The following is a 16515-nucleotide window of genomic DNA, read 5'->3' on the forward strand; positions in this document are numbered from 1 at the left end:
CTTCTATCAACAAATTTGATTTGTCCTATGGAAGATAACCAATGGTAGGGAGGTCAAATCCCTCATCATCAAGTGCCTTTTCCAGGTTTTCACTTTCAGATACGCCCTTTGTTTTTATTTCTTGTTCATCCAAAGGTGCCTCAGGGAGGTTTTCACCTAGGGAATCATATCTTTTTCTTTTATTATCTTTTTTGTGGCTAAGGGCTTTGACTTGACTACCAAAGTATCCCTTTTTGTGTAGTTGAATACCCTCGATTCTACTACAATCTTCCATATTTTGTGCTGTTAGGAGAGCAATGAGAGCATTATCGTTGGTGCAGATATCTAAAGTGGGTTTGTCTCGTTGGCCCCAATCAATGAGTTCAGGATGGACAAGATGTAGCTCATGTGAAGTGGGAGGGGTTACAAGGGTGATGGTATTGATGTAAGCATCCAAGAAGATATCTTTCTCATATTCATAAGGCATTTCATGGAATTCCTCTTCGTCAGCACTTTCGATATCCGAAGAAGGACTAGAAGGGGCACTAGTGATAGTAATCTTAGGCACCGGGGTGTACCCCAAGCCTCTGTTGTATCTGTAGGAGATAGGATTTATGGGTGTTTTTCTTCCTTTCTCCTCTGGTCCCAGGCCATGTCCTTTGTAACCCATTTTTTCAACTATGGCAGATGCTTTTGGGTACATTTCTTTGGATATTCTTGTTGGATCTTCATCTTCTTCTCGGGACAACCTTGAAGAGATATCTGCTTCAAGGCTCTCGTTATCAAGTGGGCCCCATTGCTGGAAGGTGGTGTTTTGGCATTGCATGACTAGTTTTGGGTCCTTTTTTATCTCTTTTGGTTTGCCAAATGACTTAGGAGAGAGAGGGAGGTTCCCTATTAATAAGATGTCCTCCAATTTGTATTCTCTACAACCATTGTCAAAGATCTTGATTTGATTATTTGGTTGGGATGATGTGGAGGCAACATTTGATGTGTCATATGGAGGCATTGGCGAGGGTCTATTTAGTGGGCAATGATACGGATGCTTCCCCTCTAATAGTTTGCAATATTGAAAAGGTTGGGGATCACCTTTGATAGTGATCTCTCTCCCGTTATAGGGGAATTTGATGCATTGGTGATAGGTGGAGGGTATGACCTACAAGGAATGAATCCATGGCCTCCCAAGGAGAGTGTTGTAGGGGAGGTCAAACTCTAGTATTTGGCAAGGGGTTTCAATTGTAATGGGGCCCACTTGAAGAGGTAAGGTGATCATGCCCTTTGAAATTCTTTCTGCATCATCATATGCCTTTATTGTGATCCTTCTTGATGTGTTTATCAGATCCTCAAAAAGTCCCAATTATTTTATTAATTTGTATATGCACATATTAAGACCGGATCCATCGTCTATTAGGATACGTTTGACCTTGTGCTTGTGGATGAGAGCTTCGATGTGCAAAGGTTTGTTATGGTCTTCATCTGCGGGAACATCTTTGGAGTTAAATACAATGTGTTGTTGGGAAGCAAGGTTTCCAATGAGGGCTTGGAATTGGGTGGCGTTGATGTTATCAGGAACGCATGATTGGAGAAGGGCTTGTTCCAAAATTTCTTTACGGATTGGGGAAGTCTTGAGAAGTTCCAAAATGGAGATTTGCGCAGGTGTCTTCCCAAGTTGATCGAGGAGGTCATATCGGTGGGTGGAAGACATGGGTGGGGGGTTTGGTGGGGGAGGGACTCCTTGGATGGTGACTTTACCTCGGTGTGTAGTTGCATTGTAGTCATTCTAGAAATGGGAGGTGGAAGGCATGGCGCCCTGAATGACTATCCTAGCAGGATTTGATCTACTTTGGGAAGAAGGAGGATTGACTCCTTGGATGGTTATGACATTGACATGATTGTCTGTAGGTTCAATGCGACCTACTAAAAAATCAAAGCTGGTTATGTGATTAGCATAGTCATAACCCATTGCGTTAGATGATGAGCCTTTTCCTTTATCATGATTCGGGAAGGGTTCCTGGTACATTGTGAGTTTGTTATTATTATTACCAGGTTTTGCATTTGCTACTTCAATCTCACCTCTATCAATGAGATCTTGTATGTAGATCTTCAGTTTCATACACTTGCGTGTATCATGTCCCTTGATACAATGGTATTCACAATACTCATTTTCATTATACCATCTTGGTTTAGGTTGATTGGGGTCAAACGGGTGAGTGATTGGAAAAACCACTATACCTGCTTGGACAAGTTTCTGAAACACCATTTCAATAGGCTCAGCTAGATGAGTAAAATCTCTTGGAGTCTTGTTATTCGATAAAGGTGGTCATCCCTAGATTGAGACATTGTTGTGAGGTTTTTGGGATTTATTTTGATTATTTTGATTGTTGAATTGATGATTATTGGTGGTGGATTTTGGGGGAGCGGCCATGGTTTGGACCCACTTTGCATCAGTTACACCATCATTGACCCCGTTTTTGTTCTTAGACCAGAATTTTGGCTTGTTGTTATGATAAGAGGAAGAACTTTGTGTTGATTTCTGGTAATGTTTCAAGGTTCCTTCCTCCAACAAGACACATTCGAGGGCGAGGCCCTTATCAGTCAATTTTTGGAAGGATTTGATGCATTGGGATATTAAGGGTCTTGAAAGTTCAGGCACCAAGTTCTTTTGGAATAGTTCAATTTGATGTTGGTCTAGCATGTCCCACTAAAATTTCTTGATAAGATGTCGCCATCTTTGTAGGAAATTGGCGAAGGTTTCTCTAGGCCTTTGTTTTGTATTACATTGGTCCATCATAGAAACATCATTACCCATGTTGTATGCATAGTGGGCCACAAATGTTTCTGCCAAGTTTGGAAAAGAAACAATGGAACCTCATGGTAAAGATGAGAACCATGCTAGCGCATCTCCCATGAGACTCTTGGGAAAGATTCTGGGAAAATAAAGGTCACTATAGGAGACTTCCTGGCATAAGATGTGGAATTCTCAAACATGATCGCAAGCGTCTCCTTTGCCTTCATACTTGGTGAATGTAGGAATCTCAAATCCCGAGGGATATGGTACAACTAATATAGATGGATCATAAGGACAAGGGCAAAACTCTTCGAACGAGTAAGTTTTCCTTTTATTAGTCCTTTGTTTCATGTCCTTGATGATATTTTTTATGTCTTGAATTTCCTTGATGAGGTCTTGTTGTGGGCTTTGATAACAATGAAGTGTATTTGCCCCAAGAATTAGGTGAGCCAAAAAAGGTGTACCACCACTAATATATTGATAGGATGAGGAGGTGGGTACATGGGATGTGATTACCGATGTCGCTGGGGTTTGAATGATATTTTTTTGTGGTCCGCAAACGGTTGTGACAGGATTGAATATGACCCAGATAAAACTTGTGACATTGTTGGGAGGAAGGGAGGTTTGTGGAATAGAAATTTGTTATTGAATAGAAGTAGGTGGTATAGAAGTTTGTTGGAGAATAGATGAGATCGGATTTGATAGTGGTATAGATGGTAAGGAGGAAGAAGGTGGGATGGAGACCACGGTGGGAGGTATCGCGGGTGGCATTGATTGAGCTGGGATGATTGATGGGGCTACAATTGATTGAGTTTGAATAGTATGTGCAACACTTTGTGTGGGAGTGAGGTTTCCTTGTGGTTGTTGGCCGAGAGAAGATCTATTAAACTCAAGTGGAAGTTGAGCTCCATTTTCAAGAAGAGCTTTTAGAAGTGCAGTAGGATTGTGTTTAATAAATTTGTCCATCATCTCTTGGTTGTAAGAATCTGCTAGGAAAGTTTGCACTGTCAGCAAAGTTCATCTTGGCTAACCATATCAAGATTTTGGCTTTGATCTTGATTGCTAGGTTGCCCACTTTGTGTATGATCTTGCATGGGATCTTCATATAGGACATCAATGTTTGGCATGCCATATTGTTGTTCAGCCATCTTTTTCTTTTGGGATCGAGTTGCGACCATACACGATATTTGTGATGAAAGGACTTAAGAAATTTGTGATGAAAAGACTTAGGAAATTTGAGGATGATTGATGGAGGAGGTATAGTAGTGATGGTTTAGAAGAAATTTGATGACTAGGTTGTCTTTGGTATGAACATAAAGGATCCATTCGAATGGCAAGTTGTATGAAGGGATATGACCACCCTGATTTGGATGATAGTTGGTGTTTCAAAGGACAAACTTGAATGTTGATGGAGAGGATGGACTCTTAGCTTCTCACTTAGGCTTATGAAATATGGGATGGACAGAGTTTTGACACAATTTTGGACTTGGTGTGGGTAATGACTTGGACAATTGTTTGTGTCTTGACAAATGTTTTTTCAAAGTGTTCGGGGATAGTGATGTGTTTTTAGTCTTCTCTTGGCAAGTGTGTATCAAACAAAGCAAACATAGTGATCAAATGCATATTATATCAAAGACACTCATGCTCATATACAACATTCTTAAGGCTGGCAAGGACAATAGTCATTGAATCCCAATTGGTTTCCCATCTACACTTACCCAAAGTGGACACTTAGATGCTTGCCCCCACTGGCTCCCCTCCACGGCATTCACTTCTCGGGGCAGCCAAGCATCAATTCCCATGAAAACTCCTCATGGAAAACTTTGTGTCTCTACTAAGGGCCGTAAAAATATGGGCTGCTTCAGAGGTCCGACCTCCTGCACCAATGAATAGAAGGTTTTTTGCCACTATGAAAAAGGTGTTTAGTAAGTCTTCCCGTTAGGAGCTACCCTTTGAAGTTGCGCAAGCGCAATTGAGGCCTATAGCCCAACGAAGCACTAAGAACTTAGTAGTCACGCAAGCATGATTGAGATCTCTAGGATCCTTCTAAGCACCCAATGTGAGAGTGAACTCTCATATAGCCCGAGCCATTAATCCTTTCATAGTCAATGGCCTATTTATTATAGTGAGTTGGGAACCCCAGGTCCAGGTGTACTCACTTGGGTCATTCCCCTCTTACCTTCTCAAAGAGAAAGTTGGGAGGGTAGGCTTGCTAGAGGTAAACACACAATCAAACAAGAAAAGGTTGGAGGGTCTAGATTTCTGATCGTCTATTAAGATGAAAGAATAATTTCCTACATTTACGCTTTTCTTAAAGACATATAAGACAATGGTTCATTCCATTTTAATTGATATCTAGGTGCCTAATTTAAATAAATGTACAATATTTGGTTGAATTAGCTAGGCAACCCGCAAAACCACTTGATTAGTAGTTTGAAAAATGGAGTCTTCAAAAAGCATCCTGTAAAAAAACTTGATTAGTAGTTTGGAAAAATAGAGTCTTCAACAACCGTCCTGCAAAACAACTTGATTAGTAGTTTGAAAAAATAGAGTCTTCAACAAGCGTCCTTGCAAAAAACAACAAAATGACAAAAATATTAATTTTTTTTTATTTTTTGGGAATGAATAGAAAAACATGAATAAAAACTTTTTTACTAATGACAAATGTGAATTTGAAGAAAGCTTTGATGGGTAAATGGGGTTTGACTAGGTTTTTGCCACTTTCCAAGGGATAGGCAAGCAAAAAATGGGGATTTTGGAGGAGAGATGAAAGAATGGGAAAATTTGTCCAAGAGGGACAAAGAAGCAAAAGTTGGAGATGGATAATATGAGAAAAATTTGGAGGTGATTGGATAAAAGGGGAAGGAGTTAGGACAAACCCTAAAATTAGAGAAATATGGGATTTTGGGCTTCAAAAAGTGGATTTTTGGGATAAGGCCTCCAAGGAAGGAAATGTGGAAAATGGCAATGTGGAGAATCTGGTGAAGTTTGGAGGAAAATGGAGTCAAGATAAATAAGATATGGTGAAAAACCTTAGATTTAACAGAGCAAACATGATTTAACAGAGCAGAAACCCTAAATTTAATAGAATAAAAAAAATGTCAAAGGTCCGGATTTCTGATTTTCTAGACAGATAAGAGCATAATCTCCTACTTTCACACTTTCGTGCAGTCAAACAGATTATATTTAAATAGAGCAGATAATAGGAAATGAAAAATAAAAAGAAATACAGACTACAGTTAGCGTCTAATAATTTCAAACAGATTAAAAGAGCAGACAGTAGCACTAAATAGATAGAAAAGTGTCAAAGGTCTAGATTTCTAATTGTCTAGATAGACAAGAGCATACTCTCTTATTTTCACACTTTCCTATGGTCAGAGCATACAGTCGCGCTAAACAGAATAGAAAAGTGAAAGGTCTGGATTTCTGATTGTCTATATAGACAAGAACATACTCTCCTACTTTCACACAGATTATAATTAAACAGAGCAGATAACAGAGCAAATAACAGATCGGATAACAGGAATTCAATTTCTCACAAAAACGCTCACGCTAATCGCAGAGCTATCGTGCTGAAATTGAAATAGAAATAGAAAAAGAACTGAAACAAAAATGCAACATAAATAGAAAAGAAGTTGCGTAGAAATATAGAGCCGCTATTCTGGAACCTACAAATTTATTTATTTATTTATTTTTTTCTGCAGTCGCGCTATTCTGGAACCTGCATCTCACAACTCACAAAAACCTAAAAAAAAACATTAGTTCTTAGGGACGTGGGTCCCATCGGGCGTGCCAAAATGAAGAGGAGAAAATAGATCAGAAGGTTAAATGATCAAAACATAACAAAAATAAACCTGCAAAATGCTAAAATAGCATGAAAAGACCAATTTACCTTGCTATTTTACCTTATCTTTCAGATTGAGCTTGATGAAGTGAAGGCGCCCCTTGATAATGTTCCACTTGATGTGCTCCTTTGATTGTTGGATGTGGATGGCTCTCCAATGATGTGTACAACATGAAAGAGATTTCAAGAGGATGATAAGGATGAAAATGATGAAGCTGCCAAGATGATTTCTTGGGCTCAAAAGGGTAGCATAAGCTTACTAGATTTTGAGATGTTCAAATGAAGGGGTGGAGCCCTTTTATTTATAGGAAGAGGAAAGACAAATGGATGGCTAGGATGGATTCGAGATGAAGGGCTAAGATTTACTTGTGAGCTCACACAAGCTCCAAGAGAGGGTGTGGAGACCAAGAAATATGCCTTAAAGGCATTTCGTATCTCCACACTCCACAAGGTGTATTGGAGGAATTAAAAAATTCTCCCAAAAAGGATATTATGGGGATTGGAGGAATAAAAAAGGAATTAAAAATTCCTTGAGAGAGGGGATACTTGGAGGAATGTGAGATTTTGAAAATCTTACATTCACCTGGGAAAAGATTATTTAAAAGCAAGGAGTTGACTTTGTGGCTAATCATGACGATTAGCCATTAACGATTCATTAGGAGGGGGATTGGAAGAAATGTTAGGTGGGATTAGGATCAAACTAGGAGAGAGAATGAGTGGAGGGAATAAAAAATTAGAAGAATAATATTAAGTGAGTTTAGGGAGTTTCTATAAGAATTTATTATGTTAATGATGAATTAAGAAGATGATTTGTAGGAATCATGCAGGTTAACTAATTATTTGAAATTAATTAGCTAAGAGGAAGATTTGTGAGGATTTTATTTTTTAGAAGAATAAAGAAAGGGATTGATTTACTAAATAAATCAATCACATGCTATAGTGACAATATTAATTATATTTAATTAATATTGAAGAGAATTTGAATTAACATAATTAATTAAATAATTATGTGAGGCATTAAAAATAATTAAAATAATTATTTTTAAGTGTCTACACATATCACTATCAAACCAACTGCAAGCCTTGGATATTGATGTTACAAACCAAAGTTTGAAAGAATTGAGTTTTTATCATTTATAGAAAAAAAGTTATGCATTTCGGGAGGCACATCACTCTTAAAAAATGTAGTTTGTTGTAAAAAACTACTTTTTGAGGGAGATGAAAAAATTAAAAAAAAATGCTTCAAAAAAATTTGAAAAAAATATACATAGAATCTACAGACAAAATTCTACAAATCACTAATTTACATCATTTTCAAATTCTTAATAGTTTAAAAGTTATAGTTGTCAGAAGTTGAAGATTATTTTAAAATTGTTCATTTCAGTGTCAAAAGTGGCAAAAAGGTGGGAACCATTATTGTGAGTTCATCCATATGCCTTAACACCCTCAGGATATCCAACAAATATACAAGGCCTACTCTGCAGTTTCAATGCCTTGCATTTCTACAGAGGTATGCGAGCCCATGCTGTACAACCAAACACTTTGAAGTGTCTGACAATCGGTTTCCTACTAGCCCAAGCTTGAAAAGGAGTAACACCTTGCAAAGCTTTGTGAGGAACCCAATTCAAGATGTGTGTGGCACAACTGATAGCCTCTTCCCAAAAGGCGGGATCAAGAGAACGTGCATGTATCATACAGCTAGCCATTTCTTTGAGAGTTCGATTCTTGTGCTCTGCAACTTCGTTTTGTTGTGGAGTGTATGCGACAGAATGCTGAAGATCAATCCCCTCAAATATACAAAAATCCTCAAGTCTTTTGTTCACATATTCCCTTCCAATATCTGTATGAAGAATCTTGACCACTTTCCCAGATTTCTTCTCCACACGAGTCTTGAAGTCTTGAAATCTATCAAATACTTCACTCTTATGAATAGGAAAGTAGACCCAAGTGAAATGAGAGTAGTCATCAATGAAGGTGAGGACATAGCAGACCTTATTAAATGAAGGTGTTGGAAATGAACCTGCTACATCATTGTGAACAAGTTGAAGAGCTTCCAAAGCTCTCCAAGCTTTCCCCTTATCAAACTTATCCTCAGGATGCTTACCCATGGAACAACCTGAACATACACCCTTTGAAAAACTGATTCTAGGTAGACCTATGACCATGTCTTTAGTGCTGACCTGTTGAAGATAGCGGTAGTTGAGGTGACCAAACCACTCATGCCATAGCTTACTTTCTGAATTTGAATGAGTAAGCAAGGCCCTAGAAGGAGAACTTGGCACAAAGTGGTAGAATGAATAAAGCCTTGAGTTTTCATTGACTTGTCCCACTACTACCAAGGCATCATCATCAAGTTCCTTTACCACAATTGATCCAAGTATAAACTGAACCTTTTTCCCATTCCCATAGTGAGTGATTTGGTAGATCGAGAGAAGGTTGGTAGACAAGTTAGGAACATAAAAAATATTCTCAAATATTTCATCATCCATGTCAACTGAACCTTTCCCTTCAACCTCTAATTGTGTATCATCACCTATGTAAATGTGAGGTACCTTAGATGGCTCCAATGAGGAAAAATACTCCTTTGTAGAACCCATGTGATATGAGGCACCTGAGTCAAGTATCCACTGCTATGAAGAACCTGTAGTAGCCACAAATGGTTACCCTTTTCCCTTAGACTGTGAGGAAGAGGAAGGAGTTGAATCCTTCTTTGTGTACGCAGATGACAAGTTGATGTTGTTTTTCTTGAGAAGATTTGTCAACTCATCAACTTGCTTGGTGTGGCATCGATGCTCATCATAACCATACTTCTTGCAATATGGGCAAGTTGGTTTATCCTTCTTAGGTGGTGTCCCCTTCTTGGAAGAGGATGAAAAATTGCCTTTTGATGGAGAGGATGATTGTTCTTTTTCTTGTTGTGGCTGTGACTTAGATTGTTTCTTCTTCTTGTTGGAATATTTTCCTTGACCTCCTTGATTACCTTTATTAGCCACCAAAGCCTTGGACTTTGAAGACTTGAGAAGCCCCATGTTTAACAACTTAGATTGTTCCAATATCAACATTTCTGTGAAAGTATGAAATGAAGACATGATGTAGGAACTCCCCATTGTTAAACGATGGGTTTGGAAGCTAGACACAAATGCTGCATATTTTGGTGCAAGCTTATCCAACAAGTTGAATATCAACTGAGCATCCTTTTTGTCAATTCCACAATCCTTAAGCTTTGCTCTCAGCTCATTTGCTTTGGTGACATAATCTTGGATTGTATCAAAACTCTTGGGATCCAAGTTGGTGAGCTCATTGTCAATCTTATAACCTCTGATTTCATCAACTTGACCATATAATTTTTGAAACATATCCCAAACATCTTTAATTATAGTACACTTCTCAATATGAAAGATGCGGTCATCTGATACATACTTGCACACAGTTCCAAGAGCCATGCAATTCTTAGTGAGCCATTTTAACTAAGCATTAGGATCAACCTTAGGATCAAGTGGTGCTTCTATTGTTCCATCTATGTAATGTGTGAGACCTTTTTCCATTAATTTGCTCCATACTTTATTTTCCATGATGCATAATTATGTGGAGTTAAAGGTGGAAATTTATGAGGACTCATTGCAACAAAAATGAAAGAGAACAAGGAAAGAGAGGCACAATCACACAAGACACCCCCAAATTCACTCAATCAAAGAACCCCCCCAAAAGTGATGATTTGACACTTTATACTTAGTGCATGTACAATGGACCACTTGCAAAAAATGGCAAAGTGGACTTTTGATTTCAATTTTACAACTGCCTCAATAAGGCTAAAAGAGATTCAAAATAATAGTGCAATAGATCTAAATTAAGATCTAAGCATTTTACAAGTACAAAAGAGGCCAAATAAGACCAATATCTGAAAGTACAATTTCCACTCAAAATCTCTAAAATCTGATCATTGATTATGAAATTAGATGAAAAAACATGCACTTTCAAAAAAAAATGGCACTTGAAAAGGAGGTCATATGAGCTCAACGAGGCCTTTGAAGTTACAGAATTGAGGATTAGATAGGTACAGCTAAGAGAATCCAAATTTTTTGAGAAACCTGTGCATCGCAACCAAAAAATAATCACACCTCTGTGAAGAGCATGAAAAATTATCCCAAATCAAAATAAATTGCACCCAAAAAGGAGCAAAATTGAGCAAATTGTGGGTCTCCAAAGTTGACCCAAAAATCTAAACTGCTCAATGGAGAGGGGTCTAAAAATTTTCAAAGAAAATGCTGACTAGACGCTGACTATGCATTTTGGATTGTACATTGCTGACTGTGCAGAAGGTACGGACTTGAAAAAAAATTTCAGGTGGAAAATTATTTTTCAGAAAAAATATTTTATTATTATTTTTTTTGGAAAAAAAATCTGAAAATTCCATACCATACTGCCTGAATTGGGTAGAAAATTTCCTCCACACCCAAAAATTGATTTTCGTAAAAAATGGTTGAATATATACTCGATTTTCATGAAAACGACTCCTGAACGCAATGGTGAGGTCGAAAATGCTTTAAGATACCTCCAGAAAACACAGTTTCCTCAGATCCAAAAATAGGAGCCTTCCAAAATGTCTCCAAAAACCAATCAATGAAGCCACAATGACTCTGATACCATATGATATTTTTCCAAGATCAAGGGCACAATGAAAAGTATAAAAAAGAGACAAAAGAATGACAAGATTAAACTGTATTCTCATCAATATGTGAATGATCAATTGGATTCACCAATACAATGAATATAGGCTTGCTTATATAGGCAAGGCCATATGGATGTACAAGCACACAATCATGACATGTGGCTAAATGAGAAACAAGGGTAGGTGAGAAGTACTAGGGGTAGGTAGGAGAAATAATATAATATTCCACAAGAGGTGGATGACCCACTGAATGTGGAGTGTAACAACAAAATAAGACCACAAAAGGTAAAATTTCTCCTACAAGCTCTATCCTATGTGCACACTTCCCTAAGTGTCTCATATCCAAACTACGAAGAGATGCATTATCCTAAGTTAACTTAAGTAAAGTGTAATAATATCCATAATGAATATTTATTTACACCAATAGGGTTCATATTATTTTAAGTAAGATTCCTAGTGAAAATAGGATGATATGCTACATAAATATCTTATTAATTATGTTATGATGGTCTCATAAATGTCCTACAATTAAAACTCTAACATGTTTTTCTTGGTAACTGGCATATACTCTTTTTGTGTGAATGAGAAAATGTCTTTAAATACAACATATAATATTTTTCTTGGCAAAACAAAAATCATACACACACATGAAGACCATTTCCAGAATATTTATATACCAAAACAAACTAAACCCATACCATAATCAACCAAAATTTCTTCATTGACCTTTTGCAAAGCCTGATGACATCTAATATTAAAAATCAATAAAATAAATTATAACTTAGCTGAAATAACTATAGATATCATCAACAATAAGTATATTTAAATTTTTTAGTTCTAATAAAGAATGGTATTTTGTTTTTTTGGTCCTTCTTAATATCTATGTACTCTTTGTATATTTGCTTAAAATTTATATAATATGTATAGACTTCAGTTTTTGTTTAAAACAAAAAAACTATTTTTAAATCTAATAAAATTATAAGGTTTCAATTATAGCTCATCTTTAGTTTTGATTTCTTCACGATTTATAAAAATAAATTTATTTCAATTTTTAAGTAGGTGAAGAATCAATATCGGTTTTCAATTAATTGTAAAAGATCTTTTTATTATCTTTTGAGATTCTTCTATTTTTCAATAATTAAATGCATTTCAAATTTCCAATCACTAAAGATATTTAACAATACATTTTATTAATTGATTTATATAGTAGTGAATTTGGTACTTGTCTCTATATACTCATAAAATCTAAGTGGATCTAGAACCCACTTTTTTAAGTAGATGACTTGACAGGTAAGCAGCTGTACAAAATCAGAAAAAAATATAGGAAATGCCAACATAGCCCTCACTACACTAGGGCCCTCTCCCTTATCAAATATTTCAAACCACCATAAGACCCTTTCCCTTAACGAGTATCTTTTTGAGATGAATAAAAACACTAAATACAACTACCTAGATTATAAATTAATAAAAACATCTTTAAATACAACCAAAATTCTAAACTAATAAAACATATATTAAAAATATATTTAAATAGATTATCAATTAATAAAATATACGTTAAAGAAAATATTTTAATAGAACAACTAAAATTATACATTAAGAACTATTGACATAATCAACTATTGAAAGTATGTGATGATTATCGCTTGCGATGGGAAAATCATCGCCTGGAATTCTTCGGTCACACTACGCTTACAAAGCTGCCAGGTAAGAATGTGGTTCTCGAGGCTAAATGTGCCTAACGCTTCGTCCTGGATTCAGAATTTCTTATAATTTGTTGGCCCAATAATATTTGCCGAAGTTGTTCTCTCCTTTAATACTGTTCTACCCATAATTTTTTTAAGATGAGGATGAATATTGGGGGATCTGCAATGGAAAAACTGTGTCTATATGAGTTGCTTGTCATTCATAAACTTAGTAGGCACTATTACAACTCTGTGTATATGGGTTAGATTCTGTAGATATGAATCTGTGATCATCCAGATTCTGCAACCATCCGATCTATCCCTGAAAAATAGCCTTATCATACCCTATATTCTTTTTAATCCTTCTTATAGGGACGGTGACATTTTTGATCTGGTAGATTTAGAGTTGTGGGTTTTTTTATATAATCTCTGAAGAGCCCACAAAATCTTCTAAGCTGGGAATAAAATCTAGTCATGAGAAAAAAGTCAAAACCCTCTAGGTCTCCGGGTCTTAATACCTGGTCAGAGGAAGAGGTATATGGGCATTACTGTACTGTTTTGCATTCAACAGCTTCTCTGAACACAGCAGAAGAACACCCAGTTGCAGAGAAATCGGATGTGGCTAACCCAGAAAGAGTGGGATTGAACAATAGCAGGTTAAAGTACATTTCATGCTTACCTGATTCAAGTCATCTCTTTATGTTCATTTTTGTGTACACTTAATCTTATACGGAATTAGGGTTTTATCAGGACTTTAATTCCAAACAATGCTTAGTTCTGTATTAATCGATGGCCGTTTCATTTTACAGCCAGGATGCTCAGGGAAAGAATAACAACGCAGGTATATCAATCTCTTTATAAAATGTCGGTTAGGTTTTTTGCTTTAGGGTTTGTGGTCATAATGTATCATAGTTGTGAGATCTCCCACTCTCTCAAAGGCTCTGTGTCTTTATTGCCTATGATTACTGGTTGTAAAATTCCTCTCTTTTAGGTCACTATGCTATTGGATTAAAATGTTATTTTTGTAGATGTGAATCCAAATGTGGACAGTGTTAACCAGCCTGCTCACTATCGGATACGGAAGATAGGAAAAGAACCAAGATCCGTTAGGGACTATCTGAGAATAGCAAGGACCAAGTTTAAAACTGAACCTTCGCAAACACTAAGAAGGTAACCACTTGCACTTCATTGCATATTCTTTTTTGCCTTTTGTTTAACAGTAATTTCTGTTGATCTCAGAAGCGGAAGAAACAAAGGAGATGGCTGAAGCAGAACATCACAATAAAGTACGGAAAACACAAGTACAATAAGGGCATACGAATGTGTCAGGAATGTTGGCCGTAAAGACTCGTTTAAAACAGTTTTATTCACAAACAGGGAATGAAGAACTGCGAATACTCAGCGATCTCTTACTTGAGCAATGGTTTGATAAAAGTTTTTTAAAAAATCGATTTATAACAGACTAGAACCTGACAGATTTTTTTTTAATTTTTTCATTAATTTGGAGAATCAAGTCACGGGGACTTGTTTTATAACTCTGTAGCCATGCCCAGATATCTGTGTTTTTCAAATAGCTGAACAGTCTATCAATGTTTCAGTTACATGTAAGTGTGATATAGTTCCACAGTTCATTTAATTCCGATTAATGAGTATTTGTTTATGTTCATATTTTTGTTATGGTGAAATTTGGAGAAAATAATAATAAACAGCACTTACATTTTTCTGTTGCATACAGAAAAATATTTAAATAGCAGTATTTATTGACAGCTTGTAACAAAATAAATAACCATCTTTGTGTTCCATGGGCTGTACCATCAACAAGGTTTAAAAGAGCTTTTTATCTTCAAGAGCTATTACATGACATTTACTATCTGCTGTTGTCGAATAAAAAAAATGAATGCTTAGAAACAAACATAAAAAATAAGGAAATGTTGCTAGTTACTGTTTTTCTTGTATACTTCAAATTTCTCTTTCAGGATATAATTAGTATTAATAAATTGATGTTTATATTTATTAAAAAGTTATTTTGTTATAAAAAAATAACAGCTTTATAAAATCAGTACATTAGATATAATAAAGCAGTAGTAAAATAATAATAAAATTTATATTTAATTTTGTTTCCAGCAATAAGAGCTACTATTGTCTGGTTCTTTACTAGGCTAAGATAGGATTTCATATCTGAATAAGTCACCCTAATCAAAATCTAGATAATCTATTAATTTATAATTTTTGTCAAAATAATTTATGTTAAAATTTTGTGTAACACTTACATATCTTAATACTATTTGTTTGTTGGATTAAAATGAGACTTATGTAGAGCTTGCGTGAACTAAGAGATTAGATCCATTACATACATAATCTTGAATCATGAGATACATTAGACTTCTAATCAACTTTTTATACAAAGTAGAATCTACCTTGGTACTTGCATATTTCATAGTCAGTTTCTCATCAAGTGTTGAATGAGTTGAATGATAAATGTATTATATAATGAATTTGAGAAATAAATATATCTATTTATTGTTATTGTCCTTTCACTCCAATAAAATAATGCACTGGTCTTAGAAATAGGTTCCAAATTGCATGATGTGACAAATAATCAATTTTTAAAATATGTTGCTTTCACTTAAAATTTATTAAAAAAAATTTGTGAAATATTGGATATTATTTTTGTGACATTTATTATAAATTTTTTTCATTAGTTATAATATAACTATTCATCATTTTAATCCATATAGATATATTAAATATTTGAAACTATAATAAACTTAAGACATTAGAAACTATCATAAAATCATGATATTCCTCACTTTGTAAATGGTTATGATTTTCTACTATAGAGTGCACTATTTATTTTAAGGTCACTATTGATAGATTTAGCTAGAAAATAAAATAATTGATTGGATAGAAATGAATTTTTTGCACTTGAAAATAGAAAAGTGAAGACTGTCAATCAAATTTTTTTATCAAACAAGAAGGATAGAAATTATGCCTATATATCTTAGGAATCACTTGAGAGTAGCAAGAAAGAAGGGAAAATGTACCAGAAATTACTTTAACAAATCTAATGCAAGTATGTGCCTCTTACTTTTCATTGCATATTTTTTTGCTTGTCTAATTTAAAGGTAATGTGTGGTGACCTCAAATATAGAAGAATTGAATATATTCAGCAGCCTCCTATTTATCAAATTTAGTTTGATTTAATTATAATAGTTATTAAGTATGAGAAGAATCAAAATCTTTTTTCAATTGATTTGGAAAGAATTTTTTAATTTGTTGAGATTCTTATAACTGTCAACAATTAAATGCATTTTGGGTATCCATTCATTAAACACATGTAATGAATTGAATATTTTGGTAGCACTTTCAAGTACAAAACTTCAACTGATACCTTATTATTACACTTAATTTGTTTTGATGATGTATGAAAAGGGTCATTTTAATTTCTAGTACTACAAAAAAAAAATTATTTTCACTTGATTTTGAAAGATCTTGCTGTTATACCTTTCTCAAATTTCAATTGAATTTCCAACTGCTAAAGACATTTTAG

This window comes from Cryptomeria japonica, chromosome 9 (assembly GCF_030272615.1).
Source record: "Cryptomeria japonica chromosome 9, Sugi_1.0, whole genome shotgun sequence".
NCBI classification, from domain to species: Eukaryota; Viridiplantae; Streptophyta; class Pinopsida; order Cupressales; family Cupressaceae; genus Cryptomeria; species Cryptomeria japonica.